Source organism: Lissotriton vulgaris, chromosome 9 (genome assembly GCF_964263255.1).
Source record: "Lissotriton vulgaris chromosome 9, aLisVul1.2, whole genome shotgun sequence".
Classification (NCBI taxonomy): domain Eukaryota; kingdom Metazoa; phylum Chordata; class Amphibia; order Caudata; family Salamandridae; genus Lissotriton; species Lissotriton vulgaris.
This window is the reverse complement of record NC_141697.1, coordinates 393,454,799-393,470,341: the sequence shown is the minus strand read 5'-3', so window position 1 is coordinate 393,470,341 and position 15,543 is coordinate 393,454,799.

The following is a 15,543-nucleotide window of genomic DNA, read 5'->3' as shown; positions in this document are numbered from 1 at the left end:
CCCCCAAAGGAGAACACACATAACCAGGTAGGGGAGGAGTAAAAAAAGGACCTGCTACCCGCCCTAACCCTAGTTCTTTATCTATTTTGGATTTGACCACTGCTGGCTGTGCCCGTGCAGAAAGCAAATTATTGCAATACTCGACAGGGGGAGCGTCTTGAGCTGGGATGCGAAAACCTTCTGAGAATCCAAGGTACAATAACTCAGCTGCTGACCGGTCAGGATACTGATTCAGCCAATAAATCAGTCTCCCAATGTCCACGGGAGTGGGCAACTTAAGGCTGGGGAGGCTTGATATCCTTACCCCCTCCCCCTTTCTCTTTGGATTTTTTAATACATTTGAACTCTGGGTGGGAGTGATGACCACAGTAGGAGCACACATGTTTGAACTTGCACTTATCCGTGGGCCAGGTGCATGTCTTTCTATTAAAGGCCCAGCACGTTCCTCTTTTCTCACCGGCCCCCCCCTGCGAAGTCCGAAAGGGCTGCCTAGTCGCTTGAAACCCTCCTGACTTGCCATTTACACTTTCCAGCCAAACATTGACCTCCACTTGGTCCCACCCCATGTCAGGATCCTGCACCTTTTCCCATCTAAAGTCCCTATCATAGTCCAACCAAGCTGAGCCACCATGGGTCGTGTGTGCCTTCAAAATCTTATGCTGATAATACACCAAGGATGCCGCTAGCTCTGGTTTCTTTTCAATCATCACCGTCATGAACACCTGAAAACCAAACAGCCAGTTTGTAATGGACTCTTCCACTCTCGGTCTCCTATCCTTGGAAGCACTATCCTTACCATCCTTATCCTTGTACTCTACCTCCCACCTTTTGGGTCGAATGAGAGAAAACAAATCTACATATTCCCCCTTCCAGATCTTCTCTTTAACTTCAAGGGACACATGTGTAGCCAAGCGGCCAGGTTTGGACAGCACATAACCCTGCCCCCCCTCGGTTTTTGCCCCACTGGCCGGTAAAATACTCGTGCCCTCAGGCTTACCTCCTGAAGACGCGGGACCGACCATCCCTGATGCGGTGGTCTGCTGACCTAACTGCCCATTGGTTCCCTGTGCCTTGACCAGTAAAGCCAGCTGCGCCCTAATCTCGCTCAAGGAGGGGTCATCCGACGCACTTGGCGCCCATGGAGCGACTGCCGCAGTGGCAGCCACCGCCCCTGAAACGGGGGTGGGGGTCGCCGCCACCGGCGTCCCCCCCCCCCCCCCCTACCTCCTGTACCTTGGGACCTGATGTCAATGCTCTAAGGGCCCCCAATATTTCTGTGAGCGGCCCCGAAGCTGCACCCCCTGGAAGAGGATTTACTGGTGCTGCCGGTTGGGGCGCCACTGGAACCGCTGGTTGAGGAGCTACTGGTGCTACAGTGCCGGGTGAATTCACCCCTCCCCCCGTGACCGGGACCGGCGCAAGGGCCGCCAACGCTCCCCGAATCTCCTCTAAAATCGCCCCCGTCCTGTCCTCAGGCGGGTCTACAGGGACAGGTGTCGGTGGTAAACCCTGAGGGCTGCCCGGTGCTGCTGGCGGTAATTCAGGCTGCCTAGGGGGAGGTATGATCACAATATCGGGTTCGAGTGGGACCACCTTAGGGGTAGCCTTCGCCCGCCCTTCAGCTTTCTTGTTCCTGCCTCGCCCGCCTTGCTTCTGTACTCTAGGTTTTTTAGTCAAAGGAGGGAAAGCGGCCCTGGGGGGGACGCCCGGCCTCCGTGGACGTTCCACGACTACCTCGGGCTCCACCTCGGGTTCAGGGGGTTCCTCGTCTCCCTCCCCCTCACTGCTGTCCTCGCCGCCATCGAACTTCGCTAACAGCGCCTTCAGAAGCTGCGCTACCTCGGGATCTTTACCCTTGCGCTTCTGGTTCAAGCCGTTGGGCGGCATAGTGCCCGCAAAGTTCGCGCGCGGGAAAATTAAAGCGCTCGGTGCAGCGCGCCTACGGGGCCTCTCGCTTGCAGTAAGATCCTACGCCGCGCCGCTATTGCCAACCCCCTCCCGCCTTCGCAGCTCGCGCCCAGGCGGCAGGCAAGGGGCATCACAGCTCAATCGATACAACTAAACAAACGCCGCAGCCTGAGCAGGCCCCAGGGATGCCCAAGTAACGCCTAACCAGAAGCAGGGCGAGCCCTGAAACCCACTCACGCCCGCAGCCTCGTGAGCCACAACCCCTTACCTGTCGCACTGGTCGCTGCTGATCTACTCCGCTCCGACCACGATTCTGCTCGCTCCTGCTCGCACTCCCTCACGCACGGCCGCTGTAAATCCTTCGACACCGCGGGAAAAAAGGCGCCAACTATGGGGCAGGGGAAGCAACTAGATCGGGGACCAGACAATACTTAAGTTAAAGAAGTTAAAGAAAACAGGCTAACGAGCCTGGGGGTAAGGGTCCAGCAGGTACGAGCAGGTCACGACGCAGGCGAGGGAAGAGGCCGATCGAGTTGAGACTGTGACCTAAATAGGTCACGGCCTCTGACCCCGCCCGCGCTGGAAATGCGTCACCGCTGGCTAACCCGGAAGGACTTCCTCCACCCCGGTCGCCTCCCATAGGGTGGCCGACCGGCTACTCTTATCCAATGGGGGGGCGTGGGCCGGGGGGCCGGCCCCTAAAGGCGGGCTCGTCTAGCCTCGCCCTTGGTATTTGTATCAGCTAGCTCACAGTGCCACTAGAATCTCCTCTTATTGGGGAGAGAATTGTTTCTGGCAACCTCGAAACATGACAACCCTGATCCCCCAGGTTCATGGAAACAATATATTAACTTTCGCCCAGTCAGTCGTGCTCACTTAGTTTGTCTCAGAGATACACAGAATAAACAGTCTGGGAATTTAAATAAGAATTTATTTAACAGTTGTTATTCTAGTGCAGAATAGATGAGCTGTAACAACCATTAGACAGTAGCAGAGATATATGATTAGCAGTACTATGAAAGTAAAGGGATGGTACAGTTCTACCATTTTCCAGTAATCATGAATATATACGAGTACATAAAATACAGGATAAAAAGTGCGTACTGCTACGATTCATCCCTAACTAGATGTACCAAATGGAAAGTGCATACTATAAGGGAGCGCGCCATTAGGAAACGGGGCCACAGGATCCCCGGCCACGCCCTCATGGCTCCTGGCCGAGGGATTGGTCGCCCCGAACAATACGAAGCACTTTTGGGGAGAGACGGACGTCACTTCCTGCCGGGGCCAGTAATGGAGTGGGAGGAAAGGGTGGGGGGCCTATTTAGGGCACTTTGCCCAGGCCCTCGTCCTCTCTTCCTTATAGCGCCAGCCCTGTGTGCAGGGGACATCAAGAATCTCCCACTCACCATCCTTAGAGGTAGAGCTTTGGAAGGTGTTGGAAGTTGAACTAAGAGTGGCAGTAAGGAGGCCACATAAATTGCCTTACATTGTTAAGGGGAGTCCTCCTGAATACTCAATAGGCCAGCACTGAGGGGAGATATGGTAAGATCACACTAAAGAGAATGGAGACACCGGCTGGGGGCAAGGGCACCAGTTTACAAACTAAGGCATGGGGCATCCACCCCTGGTTATACCCTACGAGCCCCGATGGGCCACCTGATGGTGGAGGCGTGGACCCCTCGGGTCACGGACAAAGACCAGATGGTATGGACACCGACTCCTCCACTGACACTCAGGCTTTGAACTGCGCACAGGCTGCCCAAGCACTGGCTGGCTAGCAGGAAAAGGTGCGGAGAGTGATGGATCCAAAAAAGTGACACTAGAGGATATCATGAACAAGCTGTCTAATGTACAGACAACGGTGGGATCCATATCTACAGATGTTAGCTTACTACGGGCCGACTTTCATAAAATGACGGAGCGGGTGGCAGAAGTGGAGGTTGTCACGAAATCCCTGGTAGAAGACACCTCCGACCTACAGAGAGCTATGGAACGTATGGAAGCAGTCACTAACCAGCTCCAGGAGAAGCTGGACGATCAGGAAGGACGCTCGAGAAGGAACAATGTGCGAATCCTAGGTCTGCCAGAGTCGGAGGGCAAGCGAGCGATGGACCTTTACGTGGAGGAGTTAATTAAGACCCAACTGCAGTCTAAGGGACTATCGCATTTCTTTTCAGTGGAAAGAGCACATAGGGTGCCTTGCGGTGCACCAAAACCAGGCGCTGCACCAAGACCGCTGCTGGCCAGGCTGTTCAACTTCAGAGAAAGAGACGCCATACTCCAAACAGCACGGACGGTGCCGCCAATTAAGGTACAAAATTCTACGCTTGCGTTCTTTCCGGACTACACAGCTGAGGTGTCCCGCCGCCGAAAAACCTTTACGGAAGTTAAAAAAGTCCTGCGAGCAAAGGAACTGCCCTACTCGATGCTGTTCCCGGCACGACTGTGAGTCGTCGATAACAACAAGACATGGTTCTTTGACACACCAGAGACAGCACAAGATTGGCTGGACGGTTGGCGCGAAGTGGAAGCACCTCGTCGCTCTGGTAGAGGTCACCAGAATCAACATGGTGAGCGCCTCCCGGGTTTACAAGCAACGGACAGTGTTACCCCGGACAACAGATCAGAAGCGGAACCGGGAAGTGATGACCAGTAACCGGAGTCCTGAGGACCCTACAGATAGAGACTAGACGGCGCTCATCTACGATATGGGGCGTGCTGCCCTCGGGCTTGATGACAGGGTGAAGACGAAGAGGGCAGAAGGAGCCGCTGCCGCCACAGAACTCTTTCACCCGGCAAGCAAGTACTTTGGGTTGGGGCGGGGATATGCACTCTGCTAAGTTGGGGAGGCGGGCGGTTATATGTCCGTGGAGCAGGGAGGCAGGGAGGGGGGGTAGGGAAGGGGATGTTAATTGTTGATGTTCTATTTTTACACGTACGGGCAAGAGCGCTTGTAGCGGTTCAGGTGTTACACGTTCAGACACGACACGACGAGAGAAACACACACACCACTCAACGGGGCAATGGGATCACAGCACTGATGGGGGCGACACGGAGGGCCCCACTTAGACCGCCTCCCTATGTCACAACACTCGCAAGCAGCCGCCCATAGTGGCTTGATGCAGCGGACAGCAGTTCCACCCCTAAAGATGCTGACCTGGAGCGTACGGGGTCTGGGAGACAAAATTAAGAGGGGACTGGTGATTCAGGCACTCAAGCACCAAGGCCCACATTTGGCCTTGCTGCAAGAGACGCACCTCGCGGGGAGGGCATGCCAGGCACTGTACCGAAGAGGTTACAAGATGGTAGCACACTCCGAATTTACCTCTGGCTCCAGGGGGACGGGTATTCTGTTAAAAAAGACCTCCCCTTTCATTTTTTTGAAACACAAAATAGACGATCAGGGCCGCTTTGCAGCAGTACACGGGCAGTGGGAGTGTCAGCTTTTGAACATAGTATCGGTCTATGTACCACCAGCGCTTCAAACAGTAGCCCTACCGGCACTGGGAGAATTTCTACTAAACCTCCCGGCGGGAGACACCTTCATTGGGGGAGACTTCAACTCAGTGATTGACCCAATGCTGGATAAATTCCCGGTGCGGACACACACGCCCGGTCCCACCAGTTTCCGGGGGTTCTTGGAGGCCATGGGTTTGGTCGATATATGGAGACACAGGTACCCGACCATGAGGCAATACACTTATCACTCGACTGTACACAATAGCTTATCACGTATAGACTATTTTTGAGGGTTAGGAGACGGAATGCAAGCAGTAGACACCATTGAAATTAATCCTACGGGAATATCAGACCATTCTCCGATAGTATTGACATTGTTCGGCCCGGAAAAGACATGTAAGAAAATATACCCCATATACCCCAACTTTCTGAAAATCCCTGGCATTAGGAAGGATCTCAAGAAAGCGACTAGGCTTTATTTTGAGGAGAACAAACACTCAGTGCCCTCCCCCTCGATCCTTTGGGAAGCGTACAAGACGGTCCTCTGTGGACAGGCGATGGACAGGCGATGGCCTCAATTACGGGGCACAAAAAGGCGCAAAGACAGAAACTTACGGAGTTGGAACGGTCCGTACACACAGCCAATGTGTCCCACATGGCAGATCCCACAGTAGACAAGGCTCACACTTTACAACTATGCCAGCAAAGGTATAGGGAACAACTCAGAATGCAGGTACTTGACAATGTCTCGGCTACGACCCACAAAATATACGATGTGGGAGACAAAGCAGGGAAAATGCTAGCCTGGTTAGATAAAAAAGGAGGGAGGACTAGAGGCATTCAGCAGTTGTATACAAGTGAGGGTCAGTGCAGACACACCCTGAGGGTATCGTAAATATACTAGCGGACCACTTTGAGAGGGTATACACCCCCGAGCGGAACGTCACAGAAGGTGCAGCCCTGGACTCTCTGAATCAAATACTGACCCAGACACTTCCACAAGAAGCGGTCCAAGATTTGGAAGCTGACCTCACTATTGAGGAAATACAACTAGAAATCCAGGCAATACAGTCAGGGAAAGCAGTAGGCCCCAATGGAATCCCCATAGAATGGTACAAACTCATGTCAGAAGCACTCAGCCTGCCTTTGCTGGCTATGTACACGGAGAGTCATGAGGAAGCGGAACTCCCGCTGGATCAACAAACAGCCACCATAGTGGCGATTACAAAACCTGGCAAGCCGCCGACAGCTTGCACATCATATCGCCCGATCTCTCGCCTCAACGCTGAAGCCAAAATCCTTGCAAAACTGTTAGCCACGAGATTGATGGCCCATCTCCCATTACTGGTGCACCCGGATCAGTCTGGCTTCATGCCGAACAGGAGCACAGCTTTCAATCACAGGCGAGTGCATGGGCTGATAGCACGAGCTCCGTCCTTAATGGAACCAGCCGTGATCCTATCATTGGATGCCAGAATGGCGTTCGACATGGTAGAATGGGGGCACCTCTTTGCGGTCCTGTCACGAATGGGTTTCGGCCCCAAGTTCATAGCTCGGGTGCGTCTTCTCTACGCCAACCCGGTCGCACACATTACGGCCAATGGTCACATTTCGCGTACAATCCAACTGGCGAGGGGGACCCGGCAGAGCTGTCCCCTCTCCCCCTTGTTGTTTGCCCTACACTGTTATTGAAGGGCATTAGCTGGAAAGAGGGGTGGGAGGATCGTGTGTCCTTATATGCTGACGACATGTTGGTATATTTGACAGATCCAGACAGAAGTATACCAGCCCTACTTGCCATATGTGACGAATACGAACAATCGTCGGGATACACTCTCAACTGGTCAAAATCTGTATTGTACGTTCTGAAGGGGCCAGCGCCTCTGCTCAATGTAAATTGCCCACTACAGCTGACCACGTCATCCTTTAAGTACCTTGGTATCCATATTACCGATAATGAAACAGAATTCTTTGATAAAAACCTGGCTCTTCCCCTGGCCCGGCTCCGAACTGACGTGAAACATTGGGCTTTATTGCCATTGACACCCCTCGGACGGGCTGCACTCTATAAAATGATGGCTCTCCCAAGATTCCTTTATGCCCTGGTAAACTCGCCCTACCCTGTCCTGCCAAGATACTTTCGACAGGTGACAACATTGGTGTACAACCTGTTATGGAGTAACAAGCCGGCACCTATTGCCCATATCAAACTGAACAGAAGTTGGTACGAGGGGGGGATTGCATTACCAAATCTGCAACTGTACTACTGGGCCGCCCAACTCAAGATCGTCAACCAATGGATTCATGCGCCTCGGGATAACCCAGCATACAGGGCTGATAGGACTCAACTAGGCACAGACAGTATGCTTTCAGTGCTCTATAACAGAGGTCAGGTGGCAAAGTTGATAGGCCCCACGAAACATACAGCCATGCTGTGGCACGCGGCGCAGGGGAGGCTGGGCTGGAGGGGTGTGATTACTAAGCTCACCCCTCTCTGGGACACTAAGGCACTGGGACAGCTGAGACGGAGTAAAGGGTTTACACAATGGGACAACATAGGAATATCTGTTGTGGGAGACTTGTGGGACAGGGGAGCGGTAGTCCCGTTCTCCCTTCTTCAGCAACAGTATGAATTAGGACCAAACGAAACCTATAGGTATGTACAGATAAGGCACGCATTACTACAGGCGATAACTCCAAACAATGAAGTCCCGGAATCCTCCCCGCTAGAGGATAGATTACTCACGGATTATATGCAGCATAGTACCACTTCCCTTACCTATAAAAAACTGATGAACAACCAATCAGACCGTACACTAAAATTGCGCGAAAAGTGGGTAGATGAACTGGGAGACATGGATGAGACGGAGTGGAACGAGGCGCTGGCGTCCCCGAGGGAGGTGGCATCTCGGCTAAGTTCAGACTAGTTCAATTGAAAATCCTGCATCGTATATATTATACGAGAACCGCACTACATAAGTTACAAAGAGCTCCACATCCCTATTGCCTTCGGGGGGTAACTAGGCATAATATCGACTCCATAATATCGATTGGATAAAATATCGTGTCAAAAATATCGATAGTAAAAAAATATCGGAAAAAAAATATCGTTGGCCAAAATATCGAAAAAAGTAATGTTAATAAAATATCGAGTACAAAAATATTGACACAAAAATATCGACTTCACAAAATATCGTTACGTAGTAAAAGTAAAAAATATCGACAATATGTAGATAAAAGGATAAAATATAAAAAAAAAATTAATAAATAAACTAATATAAATATATAAATGAATGTTAATTATTAGGAGCGGGATGTTGGGTTAATAGGGGATAAGGGTGGGGAGTAATTAAAAAAAAATATATATATATATATATATAATATATGGTAGATTTATCAAAAAAATAAGTGAGAGAATAAACAAAATATTTGTTAAAAAATTATTTATAACAAAATAATAAATATTGTGTAAAATGTTAGGAGCGGGATGTAGGGTTAATAGGGGATAAGGGTGGGGAGTAATTTAAAAAAATAGTGTAAAAATACTAAAAAAAATTAGAAATAATGGAAAAATTGAAAATTAGTAAAAGAGATCTAATTATATATAGCAATAAATTTTTAGCAAATAAAAATGTTGCAAAGTTTTTTGCAAATTAAAAAATTTAACACTAGTCTGCAAATAAATTAAAAATAAAATGTGTACATTATATTTGTCAAAGGAATATAATGTGTGCAAAAATAATTAAATATTAAAAGTACAAAAAATATTAAAATAAAAAAATGTTGCAAATTTATGTGCAAAATAATACATTTACCACTAGTCTGCAAATAATTTATAATACAATTTTGAATATAATATTTGTCAAAGGAATATAATTTGTGCAAATAAAAATATAATTTAAGATTACAAATAAAATTTAAAATAATTAAAGAATTGAAAAATAATAACATTATAAAATTGTTTTCTACTAAGAAAATATGAAATATTATTATAAATGTTAATTTCATCATATAATAATGTAATAAACAATAAAGTATTTATCATAAAGACATAACAATAAATAAATAATGATTAATTATTTACTTTATAAATGTAATATCATTTACTAATATTTGTTCATAACAACCATTTTTGAGACAATATATAATATGTAAAAAAATATTACAGTTACAGGTGTAGGATTAGGAAATTTGGATAGGTTAGTGTACAGGACATTTTACAACAATTGGTACACTGGATTTGGCATACAAATTTATAATTGGACAGTGTCCTGCACCTTCCCTGATATTAGCTTGACTGGAGTAGGAATAGTAATTTATAATTGGTCTATGTCCAGCACCTTCCCTCATTTTAGCTAGATTGGAGTAGGAATACTAAATTATACATGGTCAGTATCCAGCACATTCCCTGATATTTGCATGACTGGAGTTAGATTAGTAATTTGAAATTAGTCAGTGTCCTGCACCTTCTCTGATATTAGCTTGACTGGAGTAGGAATAGTAATTATTATTTGATCTCTGTCCAGCACCTTCCCTGATATTAGCTAGACTGGAGTAGGAATAGTAAATTATACTTGGTCAGTGTCCAGCACTTTCCCTGATATTAGCATGACTGGAGTTAGAATAGTAATTTGTAATTGGTCAGTGTCCAGCACCGTCTCTGATATTAATTTGACTGTAGTTGGATAGTCATTTTTTATATGTCTGTGTCCAGCACCTTCCCTGATAGTAGCTAGATTGGAGTAGGAATAGTAAATTATACTTGGTCAGTGTCCAGCACATTCCTTGATATTTGCATGACTGGAGTTAGAATAGTAATTATTAATTGGTCAGTGTCCAGCACCTTCCCTGATATTAGCTTGACTGGAGTTGGAATAGTTAATTTATATTATTCAGTGTCCAGCACCTTCCTTGACATTTGCCTGACTGGAGTTGGAATATAAATTTATGTTTGTTCAGTGTCCAGCACCTTCCCTGATATCAGCTTGACTGGAGTTTCAATAGTTAATTATTATTGGTCAGTGTCCAGCACCTTCCTTGACATTTGCTTGACTGGAGTAGGAATATTAAATTAAAATTGGTAAGTGTCCAGCACTTTCCCTGATAATTGTCTGACTGGAGTAGGAATAGTAAATTATAATTGGCCAGTGTCCAGCATCTTCCCTGATATTAGCATGATTGGAGTTGGAATAGTAATTTTTTATTGGTCAGTGTCCAGCACCTTCCCTGATAATAGCTTGACTGAAGTAGGAATAGTAAAATCAACTTGGTCAGTGTCCAGCACTTTCCAAGATATTTGCATGACTGGAGTTGGAATATTAAATTCTAATTGGCCAGTGTCCAGCACCTTCCATGATATTAGCATGATTGGAGTTGGAATATTATTTTTTTTTTGGTCAGTGTCCAGCACCTTCCCTGATATTAGCTTGACTGGAGTAGGAATAGTAAATTATACTTGGTCAGTGTCCAGCACTTGCCAAGATATTAGCCTGACTGGAGTTGGAATAGTAATTTTTCATAGGTCAGTGTCCAGCACCTTCCCTGATATAAGCTTCACTGGAGTTGGAATAGTAAATTATTATTGGTCAGTGTCCAGCACCTTCCCTGATATTTGCCTGACTGGAGTTGGAATAATAAATAATAATTGGCCAGTATCCAGCACCTGCTCTGATCTTTGCTTCACTGGAGTTGGAATAGAAAATTATAATTGGTCATTGTCCTGCACCTTTCTTGATATTAGCTTTACTGGAGTAGGAATAGTACATTGTAATTGGTCAGTGTCCAGCACATTTGCATACATTTTTACATTACTGTGTCATTATCTTAGAAAATAATGCAACATGGATGTTTACACAACAGTTTATTCAGATATTTTATTTTTATTTATGTACAGTACAATACAATGAAAAGCAAAATTATCATAAAAGTTGTTTGCAAAGTAGTAGCAGAATAACACATTATTATTTATGTACATGTTGTACATTGTCACAAATAAATATTTCACAATATTTATTCAGAAAAAAATATTTTTTTTATTCTTTATGTTGGGGTAACAAGTAATTATATTTCATAAAATTAATATTCACTTCTTTATCAGCTTCTTCCATTTATATTTAATAATGTTAATATTTTATATATTAATATTATTAAATATATATTTAGATTATATACATTTTTATAAAGTAACAGTAATTTTTTTATATGTGTTCAATATATGAAAATACAAAGTAAGACATTTATTTGGTACATATTAAATACAATGTTCATATTAAATAATACATTTACATATATTATGTTGTAAAGTTTATAACAGTATAGGGAAAAAATATGTCTGCTATTAATATGTGGTATTGGTAAATAATGACTTTGGTAATTATCTTCATTTATAATACTTAGTAATTATTACAAAAAAATTGTTATAATTAATAATAATAATTACTAATATATATTTATTATTATTATTATTATTAATTACTAAACATAATTATTTCTAACTTATTTTCTCAGACATACATTCAGCAAATACAAAATACATTTCTTAGGTCATTGTTTATATTTCAAATGGTTATATTGAATTTATATTAATAAAAATAAATACATTATATTATTTATTATTATTAATAATTTGCATAAAAAATAATAATGTATAGTTAATAAAATAAAGGAAAAAGTGATTCTAATAAATGTACATGATTATAAAATATTAACATATATTATTTCCTTGTATTAATATTTTTTTAAGATTAATAATATATTATAATTATTATATATTAATTAATATTAAAAAAATATTTATTTAAACACATTAAATTATCATGAGTCTAGTCTATTATTTTTATATAATAAGTATGGGTATGTATTATATTTTGTATTATAACATTGTATGTACTATGAATCGTTTTCTAATATGGTTTAAGGGGACTACTTTTTTACCGCGTAAGGTTATTGAGCTTCATTCTGGACTGGAGAAGCTCGCGGTTGGGAGTTGCTTCGCGAGGAGAGAGGTAAGGCTATTTTTATATATAATTTTTTTACAGATTGGTAGTGTTTGAGGGTATATTCGAACTGTGTAGTGTTTTGGTGTGTTTGTTGTACTTGTTTAGGTATCTTTTAGGTGAAATGTCGTAGTTATGGATGCGTTGTGTATGTTTCAGTTCTAGTGTTCTTTTAAGGGTTAGGAAATGTCTTCTTACATGTTTAATGTTAATTGTGAGTGTATTTACAAATGTTATGGGGTATTTGTGGGTGGGTTTCTTTCTGTATGCTTTTTTACAGGTTCCGGTTCCTCGCATGAGAAGTACATGGAAGGAAGCGTTTTTTGGGGGGAGAAAGTACTGTATAACTTATTATGGTTATATTTTTACATCTATATCCTATTTTTCGTGATTGCCTGGAGCGGTTTAAATTTTTTTTTTCTATTTTTCGGGTTGTTGGAGGGGCTCGTATTGGATTGAGAAACTAATATGCGTTACAGTTTTTTTAAAGTGTGTGTATATCACTTTAAATACTAAAGTGTCCACACTTGTGTTTTCGGGATTTCCTGGAGCGTTTATTTAATTTTTACATAACTTTCGCGTTTTTGAGGGTTTACGATATTGGATTTGTCCTGGATTGTAAGGGATTGTATGGATTATATTTGGCTGGATTACGTCTTTCTCTGCTACATAAATTGTAAGTATTTTAACGTAATTTTATTTGGGTGGGAAATATCGATTTTTATGTAATGTGTATGTGTGATGTTATTATAAATATTGCATATTTGTTCAGAAATAATATACCAAAATGTTCTTAAGATGTAAAACAAATATGTATTATTTATAATTATTTGGAAATGTTTATGTTTTTTATATTTAGCATTATTGTAAGAAGACATTTGTATTTTAGGGTTAATTATTTATAGTAGGCTTTTAGCTATTAGTGACAGGTATTCTAGTCCTCTGGTTGTAGGATATAGTGTGACTTGACTTTGCAGGAGTCTGAACATTTGTTTAGTTTGTTTAGTTAGTTTTGGACCAATTTGGGTCACAGATTGTTCGATTCTTAGTTCTTGGTTGCTTTGTTCTTTTTTTAAAGCTTCTAGTAGGTTATGGAATGTGGGTTTGGCTCTGCTGGTGGTAGCTTGGTATGCATTGTGCCACCCTTCTACACTGTTGTTAGTTTTTGCCTCTTGGTTTAATGTACTTAGATATACATTCCACCAAGGTATGTGGAATTTGGGTTGGCGTCGGTGTCCAGATCTGTGTAACCTTCCCACCCAAGTATCTTCGAAATAGTCCAGTAATGGGGTCAGTTTATCTTCATTCTTTTTGTAATATGTGCTGTCAATTAATAAATTATAGTGTTCCGCTACATCTGTAACAGGAACATAGGCTAGTGCTATCATTTTTTTAATTTGATAGGCAAAGTTGCTATCTGTTGAGTATAGAATACTTAAGGTGGATTTCTGGAGATGTCTCCATATACTCTGATTGAAATGATAGTAGCAACCCTCGAGAGGGGAAAACGTGGCGGCAGTCGGCTGACTGCGGCAAGTGCTCCGCTCCGTCTCGCCCTCGCAGATGCCTGTCCGCTAGCTATCTACACCTGACTCGGCTTTCAACCATCTACGTTATTTACACGGCTGTTTAGCGAGGGTAAATACCTTTTCTCGCCCAATGTGCCGAGTTTACTGGATTTCTGGCAGCGTCCAGCAAGGGCGCAGCAACCTCGGTAACGCCAGCGGAGACGAATGCGGAAGTATTCACGGAAGAACTCGCCCTTCGTGCAGGTTGCTCCTGACAAACACCAGTAACCGCGAAGACGAGTGTGAAAGAAGAAACCGTTCTCCGTGTGGGCTGCTCCCGATTGTGAGGCTTCAGCCCTGGAATCTTGCCGCTTTCGAGTTGCACAAGGTAAAACGCCTTCAGTGTTCTCTAGGCGTAGGAAGCGCCAGGAAACTTAATGGAGCCGCTGGTATGTGCAGTTTGAAAGTCGGATACACCGCGCAAGGAGCAAACAAGGTACATGGTGATTACTCTTCCCTGCACGTGAGTACTATATCGATTGGTACACCAGAAGGCGGGTCCCCTGGGGGTTCTGAGACTTCCACAGTAAGTACTGTGTGCGTTTTGAATGTAATAAAGGGTGTTGATGTGCTGACCGACTACAAAGCATCCAGCGCGCCCTTCTGCCATAATTTGGCACACATGAGTGCTTCAGACCCTGTTAGAAAGTTAAGGGGAAAGAGCGTAGCAAGAAATACAGCAGGTGTTAGTGCATCTCGAAAAAAGAAAGCAAAGAGTGCACTTCAAGCTATTGAGGAGGAGGTTGTTAAAAAAGTGTCTAAACTAGAAAAAAGTCCACAAGTAGATCGGGAAGTATCTTCATATCTCTCGGTTGAGGTGAAAGCTAAAAGGGGAAGAAAACGTGCCAAAGCAAACCCCGCTACAGCTCTCCCCCCTAGAGTCACCCCCTCGCTGCGTTCATATTTTAAGGCGATACCTCAAATCTTGAACCTAGGTAAAGAACAAGTTCAATCTGGTAATAGCAATAGCATTCTCAAGTTTGGCTCTGAGACTATGGAAACCAACCAGCTAGAGGATAATCAAGCCGCTAATCTTGATTTGCCCCATACATCACAACCAGAGGGGAGTACATTAAGCTCACAGAGAGAGTCTGAGGCTGAAAGTTCAGTCCACCAAGCCACAGCAGACACATTAGACGAAGATACTTTAAAAGCAGGGGGTGATTCGTTATTTTCTATTTTTCCGGTAGATGGCACGAATTCTCTCGAGAGTCCTAACGCCAATGCTAACACTGCAGACAACTATGAGGCTGATATATTTGCTGAAGCCCCTCTGGGAACTCCTCAAAATCAAGATTTATGTGATGTGGCTGGCTCAAGTACGGACACAATCTCAGTTGCCTCAGTGCAAAGAATGTTTGCGGAGCTGTCTGCAGAAATTAAGCAAGGCTTCGCTGAGTCAGCCTCTAATCAGAAAGAGATAAGGTCCTTCTGTGAATCTCTCGATGAGAGATTAGGTAACTTGACTCTAAGAACACAAGCCCTAGAAGAGACGGTGGGGCAAATATCAATGAGAGCTGAGGGTACCACGGAGGACATTGTTAAACTAAGGAAAGAAAACCAGGACATCTCAGAAAGAATGGAGGTTTTAGAAAATAATGCAAGGAGGA